The sequence below is a fragment of the Marmota flaviventris genome, chromosome 1 (assembly GCF_047511675.1).
Source record: "Marmota flaviventris isolate mMarFla1 chromosome 1, mMarFla1.hap1, whole genome shotgun sequence".
Classification (NCBI taxonomy): domain Eukaryota; kingdom Metazoa; phylum Chordata; class Mammalia; order Rodentia; family Sciuridae; genus Marmota; species Marmota flaviventris.
Window position 1 is genome coordinate 158,883,241 of NC_092498.1, and position 18,819 is coordinate 158,902,059.

General features: G+C 39.3%; 1 pseudogene; it reads left to right on the forward strand.

The window, feature by feature from the left end:
* The first annotated feature begins 225 nt into the window (after window positions 1–225).
* Window positions 226–10,247, forward strand: LOC139706278 (casein kinase II subunit alpha'-like; annotated as a pseudogene).
* Window positions 10,248–18,819: the final 8,572 nt, after the last annotated feature.

Consider the following 18,819-nt stretch of genomic DNA (forward strand, 5'->3'; position numbering starts at 1 on the left):
TGGTGTGTACACCCTACTCTGTCTGTATGTTTTGTTTGTTGATGGAATTCTCATCATGCAGGAATATGTTTTCTGGGATTAAATGGTCTTTGGAAAGTAAGTGACATTGGTGAACAACATGTCTGCTGTTTCGGGTCCTGCTCCATGAGCAACGGGCCTTTTATAGTGTTGGTCTAAAGCCAGTTCCAGAACCACTGGCAAAGCTAGGTTCTGCTCTGCAGCCAGATGCCCTTCAGCACTCGGTGTACCACCCCAGGTAGAAAGAGCTCCCGCGTCAGATCTGGAATCTATGCCAGCAGCGGAGAAAGAGCCACGTCTCATGACCCTATTATAGGGAACCCCTATAATAGCTCTAGAGCTCTCTGCCTTTGTTCTGTGAATGAAAAGATCCAGTGCATGAAGAAGATGAGTAACATGGCATTTTCTCCAAAGCTGCTGTCAGAGCCAATAACTCTGATGAACGTGGTAAATGGAGGAGCTCTGCAGAGAAGGCAGGAGCAGGCCATCCCCTTGGCAGCAATGATCTTAGACCCACCATTTCCTGAAAGTATTACAATGGTATGGAACAACCCCAACTCCTCCTGTGCAACCTGGACTAGTTTCTTTACCCCAGGCTTTCCCTGTTCATAGTAGAGCTGGGACCCTAAGAGTACCAGCTTCATCTGAGATGGAATAGTTAGGAAACAGGGTGGAACTGGCCCATATGATAGTGAAGGGTATTCACCCAGGCGCAGATGGAGCCATGTGTCACCTAGCCACCCCCGATGACCTGGCCATTCTTATCTCTTAGAATTCTACAGCAGACACCCAAGTAGCACCACTATTTATGACATCCCAGGGAATGTACATCTGAAGGACCAGATGCCTGGTGAGGTTGGGCAGAAAATACCATCTCATCAGAATTATCAAGACTGAGGATTCTGGATCTGGAAATAAGTGAGGATAGCAGAGAAGAAAATGCACTTCTCCTTTTTTTCACAAGAGTGCTAAGTCATCGTGAATTGCACACTATCAGTGTGTAGAGAAGAAATCCCATCTATCTGTAGAAGTCTCCTTCCACATCTAAGACTTGCTTATCTCATTCTCTGGGAGTGTGTGCACCTGCAGGCTCTAGATAGGGTGGATTTGTGGCCATGTGGCGCTCTCTCCCTCCCTAAAAACTCTTCAAGAAGGTGTTGCCCAGTGACTGCAAGGTCTCCATGCAGTCTCAGTGACACAGGAAGGACAAAGAGCAGCTGGCACTGACTATCTATCTGTGCCGCCATTATTTGGTTCAACAGTGTGGCCTCCTGTGTCGTCACTACCTGCCTTTGGGGTCTCAGCATGAAACCTGGGATAGGACCTGGTGGTGGAGCACTGAATCAAGGTGGCCAGGGTAAGCAACAAAGGGCTCAGGAAATTTTCTCTGTGGGTCTGTGGGCTGCATCTTTTCCTAAGTCAGCTTTTAGGAATCTAAACTGTGTCTAAAAACAGACCTGCATAAAATATAGTCCCTTTTCATGGGGCCACACATAGACTCAAAAGATATGTTGTGTGTCACATTCTCTCATTTGATTTGGGCTCTTTGGGATTCAAATGAAATCTTCCTTCCTGCATTGTTCATTGTGTCCAAGTTGTGCCCTTGTATGGCTTCCTGGTCAACTGCTCTCATCTGTCTCATCCAGGAAGGGATATATCAGCTGAGGCAGATAAATCTTGAACAGGCAGAGCTCCAGCTCACCCTGCCTTACCCAGACAGTTTATTTCTTCTTTCTCTAGGAGCACTTAAAACTCGGGGACTTCTCTTAACCACAAGCCATTCTCTCTGCTTTGCAGCACAGTTCAATAGGTATTCTGAAGAAAATGTGGAGAGAAGTATCCAGGCTGAGATGTTTTTCTTTTTCAATGGGAAGTGGATGAGGTCCCTACTACTGCCCCTTTCATGAGTCTTGGGGGTGTCTGGGAAGTCAGGGAGACAGAGGATAGGAATAGCCTTAACTAGAGGCCTTAACAAGGATTTCTGAGCAGTAAGTTTATTTCAACTGTCAGGCACAAGTCATATGTCAAAATTGGCTTTCAAAGATGCAGAGCAATAGAACTCTGTCCAATTGAAATCTAAACTGTCAAAACAGCTGTGGAGTTGAAATGGGGAGTGATATAAATGGTATCTCCCTTGGCAAATTCTTCAGATCTTTTAGGATTCAGAGGAAACCAATGAGAATCTCTCATCTAGGCTGTTAATTTGGGTCCTCTGGGTTCTCAAAAGGAATTTGGACTCACGTTTTCCTTTTTCTTAAACTTCTCCTTTCCACCCTCCTATCAGAATATGCTCCCAGAAATTCCAGCAGTCACATATGCAAAGATATAATGTGCATCAAGGAAACCAAGAGGCTGTGGTATTGATTGAAAGTGTTTGGAAAATTCAGGTTGGGTTGTAAGAGCAGGAGTCCCTGAGAATGGGTACAGTGATGTCAGTGTTCAGGAAGTGGTGATGAGCTGGCTGAATTAGCAGTTCTCTGGCTTCACTGCTGGTCCATCTGGCTGACATGTTTTCCAACGAGCTGCTGTGTATGTGGCAAGTAAGGCCTCCGGTTTTAAAAAACTAGAGACAAAATTCTTTAGGCAGACACCCGCTGTCCCTCTTCAGACTTTACTATACCACTGACAACAGAAGATCTCTTACCTATCATAGAGTGGGGACATCAGAGAAATCCCTATGACAGTGGGTCCGGGTCAGCTCAGCTCGGATCCTAATGGTTACACTTGCAAATGATTTTTGTGTTTGCTGTGACTCCTGCTCTACCCATTGCTCACACTACTAACTGGTCTTAGGATCATTACTCTAGTGCCCACCTGGCAAGTCCAAGAACTTCCAGATAGATTTTTCAGAAGGTTCTAAGTGACTCATGGGTTCCTGATCAGTTGATTCCTGATCAGAGCTCCTAAATTCCTACATAAAACAAAAAGAGAGTATTGCCACATAATACGCACAGAAGTCTTTACTCTGTCAGTCGGAGTTGGCACCTTGGGAGACCTTTTTTGAATCAAGGAGCAGAGAATTACCTCCAAGAAATTCTCTTATGGATCAATTGGCAAAAGTGACCTCTGAGGCATTGCCTCTAAATACTCATGGGAATGAGAAGCAAGGAGGTTCTCAAACCTGCTGCCAGAGACACTCTGCCCCTCCTCCACTATGGCTGGGTGTGGCTGGTACCTGGATACACATCAAGAGCTCAGAGGAAGGGACACTGGTCACTGGTGGTGCTGGAATGTGAGGTGAAGGCGGCTGAAACTGTCTCTGGCTGGCTAGTTTGCAGGAGGACCTGGCTTCTCTTGTGTCACTGGGATATTGATTGACATTCTTTGTCCCTGATTCCTCATCTCAAAACAAGAAAGATGAATCCTTCAGGCAGGCATCAACAGTGTGGCTATGAGGTTCATGGGAGGAAAGATAAGTGTGGGTGCCTTGCTCAGTCAGTCCTTCCTCAGAGGGATGATGACCAAAGTAGTGATAACTGTGTCAACTGCCTCCTCTGGAGACCTGTGAGGTGGGTGTACGTCATATCACACTTCCCACATGAGGAAGCTGCACGTGCTCAAGGTGAGAGCCCGGAGGAGTTAGTGGCGATAGCAGAAGGTGATTGCCTGTGGTAGGGAGGGGCTTTCCAGAGAGTCAGGAGACCAGGATCCTCCTTTCCAGCTGGAGATCTCAAGTCCAGAGAGCCAGGGATGTCCTAGTAAAGCACTTGTTTACCATGTTGTTTGAGATACCTGCAGCAGAGGGCCCAGAGCAAGATCCCAGAAGAGGCTGCATTCAGGGTGGGTTTGGGGCTAGAGGTGGGGACAGAACACACATTTTTGACTTGTGGAAATGTCACCATAGAGGCATAGAGCAGTGTTTGGTCTCCCTTGAAGCCAGCCCAGGGGAAAAGAGAGAGAGAATGGGAGGGAGGCACCCAATGGCTCCAGTTGGGATGCCTGAGTAGAGGGTCCAGGAATCAGGTTAATGGAATTTCAGGCCCTCTGTGTGCCCCTGGGACTGTGTCCTCATCTTCAGAACAACTCCGATGGCACACGGAGCCATTCCCTTTCTTGGCACCTTCCTCACTGATCTGGTGATGGTATGCACTGCAATGAAGGACCATGTGGGTGTGAGTGATTCTGTCCTTGGCAACCAGCATCCCGAGGGTTGGAGGAGAGTGCCCTGCACTTGGCTGAGAGACCCCAGCACTTGGACAACCTGTTCTCCAGAGAGTCTCACAGAGGCCTCTGTGTGCTAGAGCGGTCACATCCATCTTACCCAGGAGTGAAGGAGGCTGCACAGAAGCCCGTGTCCCTGTTCTCCACGTGGTGAGGCTGGCTGACAGCTAAGCTGCATTGGAGTTTAGCAGAGCTGACGATAGTCTCTTTCGGGTGGTACCATGAGAATAGAGTGAAGTTGAGACCCTCTGAGGGTAGGAAATACGTGTGTGGTCCCTACCCCCGTCCTGTGTATGGCCTGTTTCCCTGTCTTCAGAGAGAGTTGGGAATTAGAGCCCCAGAGCTCAGTTCCAATGTTCCTTTCCTCCAGAGCCAAAGGCTGAGCTGCTTCAGGGCTTTATCATGGACATCTCATGACCCTGGTGGGCACTGGAATTAATTCATGACAGAGGGTCAAGGTGTGGGGTGTTATTGGTGTATAATCCTCATGATGGACTTTGGTTGGGTTCCCTCCATGGAAATCTTATCAACTTTAATAAAATGAAGAAAGTAAATTGGGTGCCACAATAGGGGGAGACTAGGAATGCTCTATGCCCTGGGGCTTTATTAGGAAGGTTTTGTACACACAAAAAGAATAAAAGCATCCCAGTGGGAGGTGTGTGTAGGGGACTAGAAATAAGTACAATTCTGTGGCAGGGATTCTTTGAACCCAACTCTGAGAAGAGCTTGGGGCTGGGGTGAGATTGAGGGAAGGAGGTTCCCCTTAAGGAAGGAAGTCCAGGACACCAGCCCCTTCCTCTTTCCTCTCCCAGGGTCCCCACGTCATTCTCAGTGCAGGCCCTGTGGGCTTGCTGCCTGTTTTCCTTACCCTGGGAAATCAAAGCTCTTCAAGAGATGCAGCTGTTCCCAGTGAGACGATTTGGAATGGGAGGAGGAATTTGAGGTCTGTTTCCATTCCATTGAGTGGCTCAGTGAGAACGGGTGAGGGCCAGCGTGGAGGTGTGTGAAAGCCCAGGGTGGGTGGAGAAGGTCTTCCTGGCTGGCAGCTGTGAGAGCCTGTGGCCACAGCTCCCCGGTTAGCCACACACCCTTTGGTGGGGTGATTGCTGGGGAACCAGGACTCCAGGTGCTGGGCAGGTGCTGGATGGTAAGGGGGTGGTATGTGATCTTGGCAGACTCAGATGGCTCTGCTGTCCTGCAAGTACTAACCGGTCTCTCTGCTTAGCTCCCACCCCAGCCAGCCATAGTAAGCTCAGTGTCAGTCCCAGGGACAGCTGATGGCCTAAACCAGCAGAGGCAGACTGCCTCAGGGCCCCGTGAGGTTAGGACCAAACGTGGCCTGTGGAATGAGAAAGTTGGAACTCAGTTTCTAGCACCAGCACTGACCAGCTTTGTGACTGGTATGATTTTTCTTACTGATGTTACTTGAGGCACCGTGATCATCAATTTAATGAGCGCTTCTAATCAGTTATGTTTTACCTATCTTTATTTATACTCACTATGTGTGATTGTTGTCTGTTAGTATGTTTCTTCATAATAACAGGTGTGTTATTCATTGTATTTTGTTCTTTTTTATTCATGATGGTTCATGTTTGGAGGTCATTGCTGTTAATGTACTTTGATTACTTTCTTGTAAATAAATATGAGATTGTGTCTAGCCATGATTTATGCTAGTCATGAAATATCTTTCTGGTGTGGAGAGTTTTACCAATCCTTCTGGGCTGAAGCCAAGTGCATGGATTGCATTTCTCTTTTGTGGAGCTAATCCCTGAATATATCCCATAAGGGAGATTTAGTGAATCAATGTTGTGTCTATGTTATTCTCTTTTCTGTGCTTTGATGTATGAGTTTGAATTTACTTTTTGCTATCTGGTGATAAAGGTATATGTATCATCATCTCTATCAGTATGTGTATATATAAATATATACTCCTCTTCCTTTGCAGTATTTCCATATGATAATGATCTGACCCAATCAATTAGTTAAGCCCTCAAAGAGTAAAGCCCAAATTCCTAATCCCACAGGATATTAACTGAGTAAATGCATAAAATATTATTGTGCAAACTAATTATAAAAACTCCTCAAAGTCTTCCAAAACCAAAGAGAAGAAAATACTTACAAATTCATTTTATGAGTTATACAGTGCCCTGAAAGCCTGGAAAAATCCATCATAAAAAAAGAAAGTTCTCGAGAATAACTTTGAAAAACACATATAAAATTCTAAAAATTACTAACATACAAGATTCAAGTGAAAATTAACAGGATCATTCAAATGACCATGTAGAGTTTATCTCTATGATGCAAAGATGTTTAAATATATGCTAATAAATTGATGTTATATAACACATTCACAGTAATTTTAATGGAGTAAAAAAATTATTTTCTGAATAGATGTGGATGGAGCATATGATTAAATTCAGCAACCATTCATGGTAAGTACTCTAAAAAATATCTTAGTATACAAGAAATGTAACTCAGCACAATAAAGGCCAGATAACAGAAGCCCACCACTGACATCATATTCTCAGGGGAAAAGCTGAAATCTTTTTCTTTAAGACAAGAGAACAATGGCCACTCTTACTGGTGATCTTCAACATTATAATATATATCTATAAAAGAACTAAAGAAAATATAGGAGAAAGCACCACAAAACTGATCTTAGACATGGTTCTCCTTTTTTATTTTAGCTTGATCCCAAAAGCAACTAAAATGCAAAAGTGGATAAATCATATTCATGGAGTGAAAACCTTATGTACTAAAAGACAATGATTAGAATGAGAGGCAAAATATAGAACTGAAGAAAAACCATACATCTGCTAGGGTGTCATATCAAAAGTATAAAGGAACCTGTACTATCCAATAGTGAGAACACTCGTAACTTGATTTTACATGGCCAAAGGATATCAGTAGACATGTCTCAAAGAAGGATATTCAGCAGGCCAACAAGTGCATGAAAAAAGAAAAAAGTTAAACATCACTCATCATCATAAAATTGTAGATTAAAACCACAGACAAATACTTTCTCAACAGGACTTTTACAGCTCAGGAAATAATACCAATAATTATCAAACAGATGGTATCAAATGAAAAAAAAAACTTCTGAACAGCAAAGGAGATGAGTATGAAGAGAGAGCCTACAGAATGCTTGGAAATAGCCAGGGCAGTGGAGTACACCTGGAATCTCAGCAACCCAGGAAGCTGAAGCAGGAGGATTGCAAGTTCAAGACCAGCCCCAACAAGTTAATGAGGCCCTCAACAACTTAGTGAACTGGGAACTCAAAATAAAAAAAATAAAAGGGGCTGGGCATGTGGCTCAGTAGTAAGGTGCCTCTGGGTTCAATCACCAGTACCAAAAAAAAAAAAAAAAAATCTTTGCCAGCTACTCTTATGAGGACTAATATCTAGAATATATGAAGACCTCAAAAAACTTTATGCTAAAAAAAAGCCCAAACAACCCGATCAATAAATGTGCAAATGAATTAAGTAGACATTTCTCAAAAGAAGAAATTCATATGGTCAACAAGTATATGAAAAAAAAATGTTTAACACTTTTAGCAATCAGGAAAAAGCAAATCAAAACCACACTGAAATTTCTCATCACTCCAGTTAGAATAGCAACTGTCAAGAATATAAGTAATAATAAATGCTGGTGAAGCTAATAGGGAAAGGAGACACTTATACATTGTTGGTAGGATTTTAAATTAGTACAATTAGTATGGAGTTTCTTCAAAGGTCTAGCAATGAAATTGTGTTATGACCCACCTGTGCTACCCATTGTTATTTTTCTCAAAGAATTTAAGTTAGCATACCATAGTGACACATGCATACTTAATGTCTATAGCATCATAATTCACAATATCCCAATGTGGAACCAGCCTAGGGGTGTGTCAACAGATGAATGGATAAATAAAATGTATTATATTTAAATGGTGGAATTCTATTCAGTTATAAAGAATGAAATTATGTCATTGGCTGGCAAATGGATGGAAGTATATAACATCCTGTTGAATGAAATAAGCCAGACACAGAAAGTATAAGGGCATATGCTTTCTCTCACCTGTGGAAGCTAGAAAGGAAAAATGTTTTTAAAAAGGATCTTATGTGCAGACTCAAGGTGACAGATGAGAGGAAGACTACATTCCTACTTGTTCACACACCAGAGAGTAGAAGATAAATTTCTCCCAGAAGATGCATAAAAACCCAACACAGGAATACAAGAAATATGAATAACTAAGGTAACATGACAGCTCCTAAAATTCATAATTTACCAGCAATGTCACTCAAAGATATTGTAATGGGTGAAATACCAGATAAATTTTCAAAAGAATCATTACAAGAATGATCAATGAGTTCCCAGGATACACAGAAAAAAAAAAAAGAATGAATTAAGGAAGTCAGTACAAGTTATGAATAAGAAGATAGAAATATTGAACTCAAAAAACTTAACACCAAAAAGAAAAACCAAACAACTCAAGCAATAAATGGGTTAAGGAGCTGAACAGATGCTTCTCAGAAGAAGATACACATTTGATCAACAAATATATGGAAAAAAATGTTCAACTCTAGTAATTAGAGGAATGCAAATCAAAACTACTCTAAGATTTCATCTCATGCCTGTCAGAAGGGCAGTTATCAAGAATACAGGCAACAATAAATGTTGGTGAGAATGTGGGGGGAAAGACACACTCCTACATTACTGGGGTAATTGCAAATTGGTGCAACAAATCTGGAAAGCAGTATGAAGATCCCTTACAAAACTTGGAATGGAAACACCATTTGACCCAGCTATACCAAAATCAGCATACTGTAGTAATGCAGTCACATCAATGTTCATAGCAGGTCAATTCACAATAGCTAAACTATGAAAGCAACCTAGATGCCCTTCAATAGATAAATGGATAAAGAAACTGTGGTATATATAAACAACAGAATGTTGCTCAGAATTAAAAGAGAATAAAATCATGGCATTTGCAGGTAAATGGATGGAGTTGGAGAATGTCATGCTAAGTGAAGAAAGCCAATCCTCCAAAACCAAAGGTCAAATGTGCTCTCTGATAAGTGTATGCTGATCCAAAATGGGGAGGGGGACAGCATGGGAAAAATGGAGAAACTTTGATTGGGCAAAGGGGAGGGAGAGGAGGGTGGGTGCAGGGGGGCAGGAAAGAAGGTGGAATGAGATGGACATCATTACTCTAGGTACATGTAAGACTACACATAGGGTGTGATGCTGCATCATGTATAACCATGTGCTACAATTGTGTACAATGAATCAAAATGCATTTTGCTGTCATATACACCTAATTAAAATAAATAAATAAATAAATAGGAGCCTGGGTCAAAGACACCAGCTTTATTCTTTGAAATAATCAATAATATGGATTTTAAGCAACCCTACCAGATCTGGACAGCCTTGGATACCCCATTTTTTGTGTGTACAAACTACTTAAAGATCTGTATTACAGCCACAGCAAGGAAATCATGCACACGATGTTTCAACTCACCTCACAATGACAAATCACCAACTAAAAACAGCTGCCACCGGTGGACTGGGGCCTGGCAAAGTTCCATCACCTTGATCAGGAGTACAATGTTCCTGTAGCGTCAAGGTACTTCAAGGGACCAGAGCTCCTTGTGGACTGTCAGATACATGATTACAGCTGGGACATATGGAGTTTGAGCTGTATGTTGGCAAGCGTGGTATTTCAGAAGGAACCTTCTTCCACAGACAGGACAGCTGTGACCAGCTTGTTTGCATCGCCAAGGTTCTGGGTACAGATGAGCTGTATGGGTATTGGAAGAAGTATCATATAGACCTAGATCCACGTCTCAAAGATATCCTGGGACATCATTCACAGAAACGCTGGGAAAACTTTATGCGTACTGAGAACAGGCACCTTGTTAGCCCTGAAGCCGGAGATCTTCAGGATAAACTCCCACAATATGACCATCAACAGACACTGACTGCCAAAGAAGCCATGAAGCTCCCGTACTTCTACCCAACGATGAAGGATCAGTCCCAGCCTTGGGCAGAGAATGCTGTGCTTTCCAGTGGTGTCATGGCAGCCTGAGGAAGACTGGAGACTGACAGGTAACACGGCCTTGAGGCTTGCCAATAAAACCAGCCACCAAACACAAACCTTGAAGGAAACTACAGTGTGATAAAAAGAGAGTCTAATCATTCCTTCTAAAAGCAAAGAGTCAAGACTTTAAAGTCAGTCAAAAAGAAAGACACTCCCCAGTATGAGACTACAGGGAGCCTCGATGGTAGGGTAAGGATGCCCACAGGTCAGGATCTGAGGGGCTCTGCCTTCAGAATGCATGGGAGATGAGAAACTCAGAGTTTTTGTACATTTACCTTCACTTTACAGGACACCACTATTGAGTTAACCTGTTTGGTCAACAAGCTCTGAATATCTGACTTCCTATCTATTCCATTGTGGTCTGGTTTCCTTTCCTCAGAATTCAGTCTCAAGTTTTAGCAAAACGTTACAGTCTATATTAACACACCAGCTTTATGAAAAAGAGATATTAAAACAATGACAGTATTTTTTAAGCTCTTTTAAAAATTCATGTTTTATGTGTTTTTTATGACATGAGCTCTCCAGGAAATGTCCTTCATCTTTGCAGTTTTCCTCTAAGTGTATTCATTTGTGAGCAAACTGCAGTCAATTTTAGAGTCCTCTTTAAATGAGATGCCATCAGCAGTCCATTGGTTTCATCAGAAGTTCCATGCTAAGTGGCTAACTTGGAATTCATAGAAACCTTTGTTGATTTGCCTAATTGTACACTCTTTTCTACCCACCTAATTTTCTTTCCTCTTAATTAATTCTATTCTTGACATCTTTTAACGCTAATTGTTTTACATAATGCCTGCCCCCACCAATAATGCTGGTGCAATTATCACTGTTGTGGATGACATATATGACACCTGGTATTTGATGTAATGCCAGATATAATACATGATTACTTAGTGCTTTATTGATGGCAATTGCTGATTCTACCATCTCTGTTGATTGTGCTGATTAACATTGTAGATGTCACAGTAGGAACTAAGTATTTAGCTTAATACTGTATATTGTTTGCATTGGTGGTTATTATTATTTGTCTCCCTCTAATCTGTGAGATACTGGAAACCTACAGGGACACTACAAGCTCATAGGATAGAAACTTAGCTCCTTCAGACCCATATTACAGAGAGGTAGACACACAAACGATATGAAAAAGCAAGGGTACAAACCATTCCAAACAAACCAAAATGTCTCCACCACAGTCTCTATTGACATCGCAGTGGAGGAGATGTCAGTTGAACTGATATATGAGGTAAAAGATGATGTAGGAGTGAAATCAGAAACAAAATACAAGAAGTGAAAGATCAACAAGGAGATTAAAATTCTGGGGAAAAAATTAATTGGTAATCCTCAAAATGAAAGAATCAATAAACCAAATTAAAAATTCAATGGAAACATCATCAATAGATCGCAGCACTTGAAAGATAGAGTTTCAGGCAACAGAGACAAAGTCTATAATCTTGATAACAAAGTTGACCATGGAGAAAACATGTTGAGAGACAGCAACATATTCAAGAAATATAGGATAACCTTAAAAGGCAAAATTTAAGATTCACTGAGATAAAGGTTCTGAAATACAAACTAAATATTTTCAATGAGATAATATCAGACATTTTTCTAAACCTTAAGAAAGCAATGGAAATTCAAATATAAGAGGCTTGCAGGTCTTCAAATATATGAAATTACAACAGATCCACTCAATGCCATTAATTAATTATAAAAATATTCTTATTATGAAAATAACTGACATTCAGAATAAGGATAGAATTTGAAAAGCTGCTAGAGAAAAACTAGAGGTCACATTTAGAGGTAAAATAATCCAGATTTCAACTGATTTCTTAACCCAGCCCTAAAAGCTAGGAGGTCTTGGAATAATATATATGAAGCTCTAGAAGAAAGTGGGTGCCCACCAAGAATACTGTACCAGCAAAATTAAAACTTCTAACTAGAGGTGAAATAAAAGCCTTTCATGAAAAACAAAAGTAAAATAATTTACAACTAGAAAGCCTTCACTACAAAACATAATAAAGTATTTCAAGAAGTATAAATGAAAACTACAGAACTAAAAAGTATAATTAATAATTTAGACTTAACTGACCTATATAGACTACTTCATTCATTGGTGACTAAGTATACTTTTTTCTCATTAGATATGGAACACTTTTTAAAGTGGAAATCTTAACCCACAAAAACTCTCAAGAAATACCAAAAAAAAAAAAAAAATAGTGTTAATACCTTTTATCCTGTAAGATCTTAGTGGAAAAAAATTAGCAATCAATGATAAAATAGTAACTAACACCTGGAGACTAAATGATATACCGTTGAATGATGAATGGATAGCAGAAGAAATCAGAAGTGTAATGCAAAAATACTTGGAAGAAAATGAGAATACTGAAACAACAAATCAAAAACTCTGGTACAATATGAAGGCAGTTGTAAGAGGAAAGTTCATAGCACTGAGTTCATACGTTAAAAGACTAGAAAGACACCAAATAAATAAAATTCTAACATTACATTTTAAGTCCCTAGAAAAAGAATAACAAATCAACACCAAAAATAGAAATAAAAAATGATTTCATTTTTGAAACTAGGAGAATATATTTAAAATTTAAAAATTTTAAACAGATCAATTTAAAGTAATAAAGCTAAAGAAGCAATCTAAAGCCTACCAACAAAGAAAAGCCCAGGACCAGATGGATTCTCAGCCAAGTTCTACCAGACCTTTAAAGAAGAATTAATACTAATGCTCCTCAAATTATTCCATGAAACAGAAAAGGAGGTAACTCTTTCAAACTCATTCTATGAAGTGAGCATCACCCTGACACCAAAACCATACAAAGACACATCAAAGAAAGAAACTTCAGACCAATATCCTTGATGAATATCTATGCAAAAATTCTTAATAAAATACTGGCAATTCACATACAAAAACACATTATTAAAAAGATAGTGCACCATGATCAAGTGGGCTTCATCCTAGGAATGATTGGAACAACATATCAAAATCAATAAGTATAATTTGCTGTATAAATAGACTTAAAGATAGAAATCACCTGAATATTTCAATAGATGCAGGAAAAAAATCACATGACAATATACAGCATCCATTCTTATTCAAAACACTAGAATAACTGGGGATATAAGGAGCATACCTCAACATTTTAAAAGCTATATGCAGCTACCCTAAGGCCAGCGTCATTCTAAATGGAGAAAAATTGAAAGCATTCCCTCTAAAAACAGGGACAAGACAAGGATGTCCTCTTTTACCACTTTTAATCAACATAGTCCCTGAACTGAAATGTTGGGGCATTGGTTTCTGTTCTAATTCCTAGGTCTTTGGTCTACTTTGAGTTGAATTTTGTGTAGGGTAAGAACTCTAACCAGAGCAATTAGACAAATGGAAGAAATTAAATCTATAAAAATAGGCAAAGAAGAACTCAAACTTTCTCTCTTTGTTGATGACATAATCCTGTATTTAGGAGACCTAAAAAACTCCATCAGAAAACTTCTAAAACTTATAAATGAATTCAGCAAAGTAAAGGATACAAGATTAACACCCTTAGATTAATTGCATTCCTAGACACCAATGATGAGTAAGCTGAAAGAGAAATTAAGAAAATTATTTCATTCACAAAAGCCTCAAAAAATACTTAGGAATCAATCTAATAAAAGAGGTGAAGAACTTCTACAATGAAAACTACACATCACAGAAAAATTGAAGAAAACCTTAGGAGAATAGAAAGATCTCTTATGTTCTTGGACAGGCAGAATTAATATTGTCAAAATGTTTGTACTACCAAAAATGCTATGTAGATTCAATGCAATTCCCATTAAAATTCCAACGATGTTCTTCATAGATATAGAAAAAAGCAGTCATGAGATTCATTTGGTAACATAAGAGGCCCAAAATAGCCAAAGCAATCCTTAGCGAGAAAAAAAAAAAAAAATAGCAGGAGGCATCACAATACCAGATGTTAAATTATACTACAGAGCCACATGGTAACAAAAATGGCATGGTATTGGTGCCAAAACAGACAAATTGAAGATCAATGGAGCAGAAAACACAGAGGCAAACCCTCATAAATACAGTTATTGCATACTAGACAGCAGTGCCATAAACATGCATTGGAGAAAAGATAGCCTCTTCAACAAATGGTGCTGGGAAAACTGTAAATCCATATGTAGTAGAATTAAATTTACTACAAATTTCATTTCTCACCCTACATAAAATTCAACTCAAAGTAGATCAAAAGACCTAGGAATTAGACCAGAAACCAACACTCCAACATTTCAGTTCAGGGACTAAGTTTGTTAACAAGACTCCTAAAGCGCAAGAAGTTAAGATCAAAAATCAATAAATGGGATGACATCACACTAAATGGCATCACACTAAAAGGCTTTTTAAGAGCAAAGGAAACAATCAAGAGCATGAAGACAGAGCCCACAGAATGGAGGAAAATATTTGCCAAACTGCACCTCAGAGAGGGCATTAATTTCCAGTATATGCAAAGAACTCAAAAAAAACTTTACACCAAAGAAAAAAAACCCAAATATCTAAATAAATAAATGGGAAAAGAAAGTGAACACGCACTTCACAGAAGAAGAAATATGTTCAGTCAACAAATATATTTTAAAAGTTCAATATTTCTAGCTGTTAGATAAATGCAAATTAAGACCACCCTGAGATGCCATCTCACTCAAGTCAGAATGGCAATTATCAAGAATATAAGTAACAATAAATGTTGGTGAGGATGTGGGGAAAAGTGTACACTCACACATTGCTGGTGGAACTGTACACTGATGCAACCACTCTGGGAAGCAGAATGGAGATCTCTGAAAAAAAATTTAATGGAACTACCATTTGACCCAGTTATCCCACTCCTTAGTGTGTAGCCAAAGGATTTAAAATGAGCCTACTACAATGACACAGCCACATCAATGCTTAGAGCAGCACAATTCACAATAGCTAAGCTATGGAAGCAACCTAGGTGCCCTTTAACAGATAGATAGATAAAGAAAGAAAATATGGTATATACACAATGGAATATTACTCAGCCATAAAGAAGAATGAGATAATGGCATTTGCCAGTAAATTGATGGAACTGGCGGCTATAATGCCAAGCAAAATAAGCCAATCTAAAAAAAAAAAAAAAAAAAACCCAAAGGTAATGTTCTCTCTGATACATGGATGCTCATGCACAAAAAGGGAGGGGGCAGTGGGGAAAAATAGAAGTTCATTCAATTAGACAAAGGGGAATGAAGGTAAAGAGTTGGAATGGGAATAGGAAAGTCAATGAATTAGACATAATTTTCCTGTGTTCATACATGAATACATGACCAGTGAAACTCCACATCATGTATAACCACAAGAGTGAGATCTTAAGTTATATTCCATGTATGCATAATATGTAAAATATATTCTACTATCATGTGTAGCTAAACAGAACAAATATATTTTTAAAAAAGAAATTAAGAAAGTAATTGCATTCACAAAGGCAAAAATATATAAGGCATGTTGAAATATACCTAATCATGGAAGTGAAAGATCTGTACCATAAAAATCGTATAAAACACTGATGAATGAAATGGTAGAGAACACAAAAAATAAAAACCTATCCCATGTTCCTATATCAAAAGAATTTAATATTGCTAAAATTACCATATTACCAAAACAAATCTATGAGTTTCCTTCAAGAAATATATACAATCATCCAAAAACGCTTGAAACCACAAAAGACCCTTAATAGCCAAAGTGATTCTGAGGGGGGTGGATTACCTGGAGGCACATCACATACCTGACTTCAAAACATACTACAAATTTCCAGTATTGGGGATTGCATGGTACAGCCATCAGAACAGACACAGGCAGAGACCCATGGAACAGATTGGAGGATCTAGAAAATCAATCCATGCTCGTACAGCCAACTGACTTTTCACAGAAGCATGCAGAACGTACAGTGTCCAAAAGACAGCCTCTTCCAAAAAGAGTGCCAGCACAATTAGACAAGGTTTAGATGCTTTCCTCTCGCCATACACAAACATCAACTCAAAATGAATCAGAGACCTAAATGTAGAACCTGAAACTATGCAATTACTTCAAGACCATGGTGTAGATAATGATGTCTGAGATCAGGCCTCAAAGGCAGACGCAACACAAGTCAAAATAGTCAGGTGGGATCATACCACTAAGAAGCTTCTGTTCAGCAAAGGAAATAATCAAGTGTTAAGAGACAACCTGCAGAATGCAAGAACAAGTTTGCAGATTATTCATACACTGGACTGACATCCAGAATATACACCAAGCAGCTCCAAAAACTGACCACCAAAAAATATCATCCAATTTAAAAATGGCCTGAAGAACTAGAGACACTTCTCAAAAGAAGATATAGAAATGGCAAAAAGCAAGGATATGAAAAAATGCTGGAAACGGAAATAAAAAACAATCATGAGATACCATCTCACCCTGTTAGAACAATTAACATCAAATAGACCAAAAAAAAAAAAAAAAAAAAATGTGGGCAAGGATGCAGAGCAAAGGGACTTATACACTATCAGTGGAAATGAAACTAGTATAACCATTATGGAAAACAGTATTGAGATTGCTCCCAAACTAAAACTAGAACTACTATAGGATCTAATAATTTCACTAGTACCACAGCACAATCATTATGTGCAGAAGACACCTGTTTTCCCATGTTTACCGCTGCACGAACAACAGTACTTGAAACATGCAGTCAACCCAGATGTCCAACAGCAGATGAATGGATAAAGAAAATGTGGTATATATACAAGATGGAATATTATTCAGCCATAAAGAATAATGAAATCCTGTCATTTGCATCGACATAGATAGAATTGGAGGGCATGTTACGTGAAATTAGCAGACACAGAAAGACAAGTATATGTTCTCACACATTTGTGGAAATCCATAAATGTATCTCCTTAGAAAATCCACTGGAAAGGGAAATAGTTTTCACTAGAGACTGGGAATGGCAGGGGACAGTGGGAATAGAAACAGAGAGGAGGAATGGCTTCTGATTTTGCCATAACACACTATGGTAAATACTTGTTGAAACAATCCACGTATTTCAGAATGACTGGAAGAGTATGAAATTCTCAACACATAAAAAGGAGTAATGTTTGAAGAGATGTAAACGCTTATTACCTGACTGGATCACTACATGTTGTATCCATGTCTACCATAATCTACCCCACCAAGATGTACAAATACTACATCTGAATAAAAAAGAATTGTAACTCTGTAGGGGAATGGGTTTTGTGAGAAATCTGAATGCCATGTTTTGCCTTTTGTGCTGTTTCTAATATTATGCTGTCATAATATTTATAATGATGATATCATACTTTTAAAAATGGAAATGAACACCAGAATTTTATACTGTAATATTCTTTAGTGGTTAGAACTTATGCTTTCTTGGTTTAAAACTAATGTGTTGAATTAAAGGTTTGAATTCATGTTCTGTTCCATCTCTTTCTAGGTATAGCTTCATTTTAAAGTTTATAGATAGCCTAGATTTCTCACAAGAGTTCAGATGTTTCGAAAGGGGGTGGGTAATTCCTATTTCTTATCCTTTCATTGGCATCTGCTGATCTTTTCAAACTGTTCCTTGGTCGTGAATTCTTAAAACAATGGAGTTAGATTTTCTTTGCTCTTGTATGGGCTTAATGTTAGATGTTCTTTTATGCAAAGTTACATTCATTCTGTGCACTCATTTGGACCCTCATACACAGGGATTATTTTTTGGTAAGTCTTCAAATGGTTTATCCAGGTTTCATCTTCATAAGAAGGTGCCACCAAAATGCTCTCTGGCCACCCTACAGTGTTTCCTTGTGCTTGTTGTGATCCTTCCCATCCTGTCCCCAGACATCCCTGGTTCACTGTAAAGTTCAAGTGCTGCAAAAGATCTCTGGTCCTGGTGACTCACATTCCAAAATTGCACTTTTCTCTGGTCTCAGTTATAGAATTAAATTATCTATCATTTGCTTGCCAGTTACATAGATCAAAGTCAATACATTTACCCACAAAGGAATACATCTGTGTACTTTGATTAGCTCAGAGAGCATATCCCATGTGCCACAATTAATCATTGTAAAGACAGCCATCGGCCCGTGCTAACAGAAGTTCTCCTAGCACCAGTCGGTAGCTTCATTCCTGAAGGCAATTAAGAGACTCCTCTGGATGTCTCTGGCTACGAAGAGTTTCCTATGGGGAGGAATATCAGGAGGCCAAGCAAAGCAGGGATGAGTGACTTCCGGAATCCTCATGTTTTCTCTAATGGTGCAATGAGTCTGTTGGACATGGAAATTCACAGCTTACATTATAATCACATCTCAGGGTTCTATTAAAAGCACCTTGATTCACTGGTACTTAATGTGCTACCTGGGATCTTCTCGTCAGTGAACACTGGGTAATCTCCCAAGGACATTTCAGACTCCCTTCTCATTCCCTTGAGGCATTACAAAGCCCATGCACCCAGCCCATAGAACTCATTTATTAAATTATTGTTGAATGAAACTAAATTTTGTTGCATTCCAATTGACCACCTGGAAAACC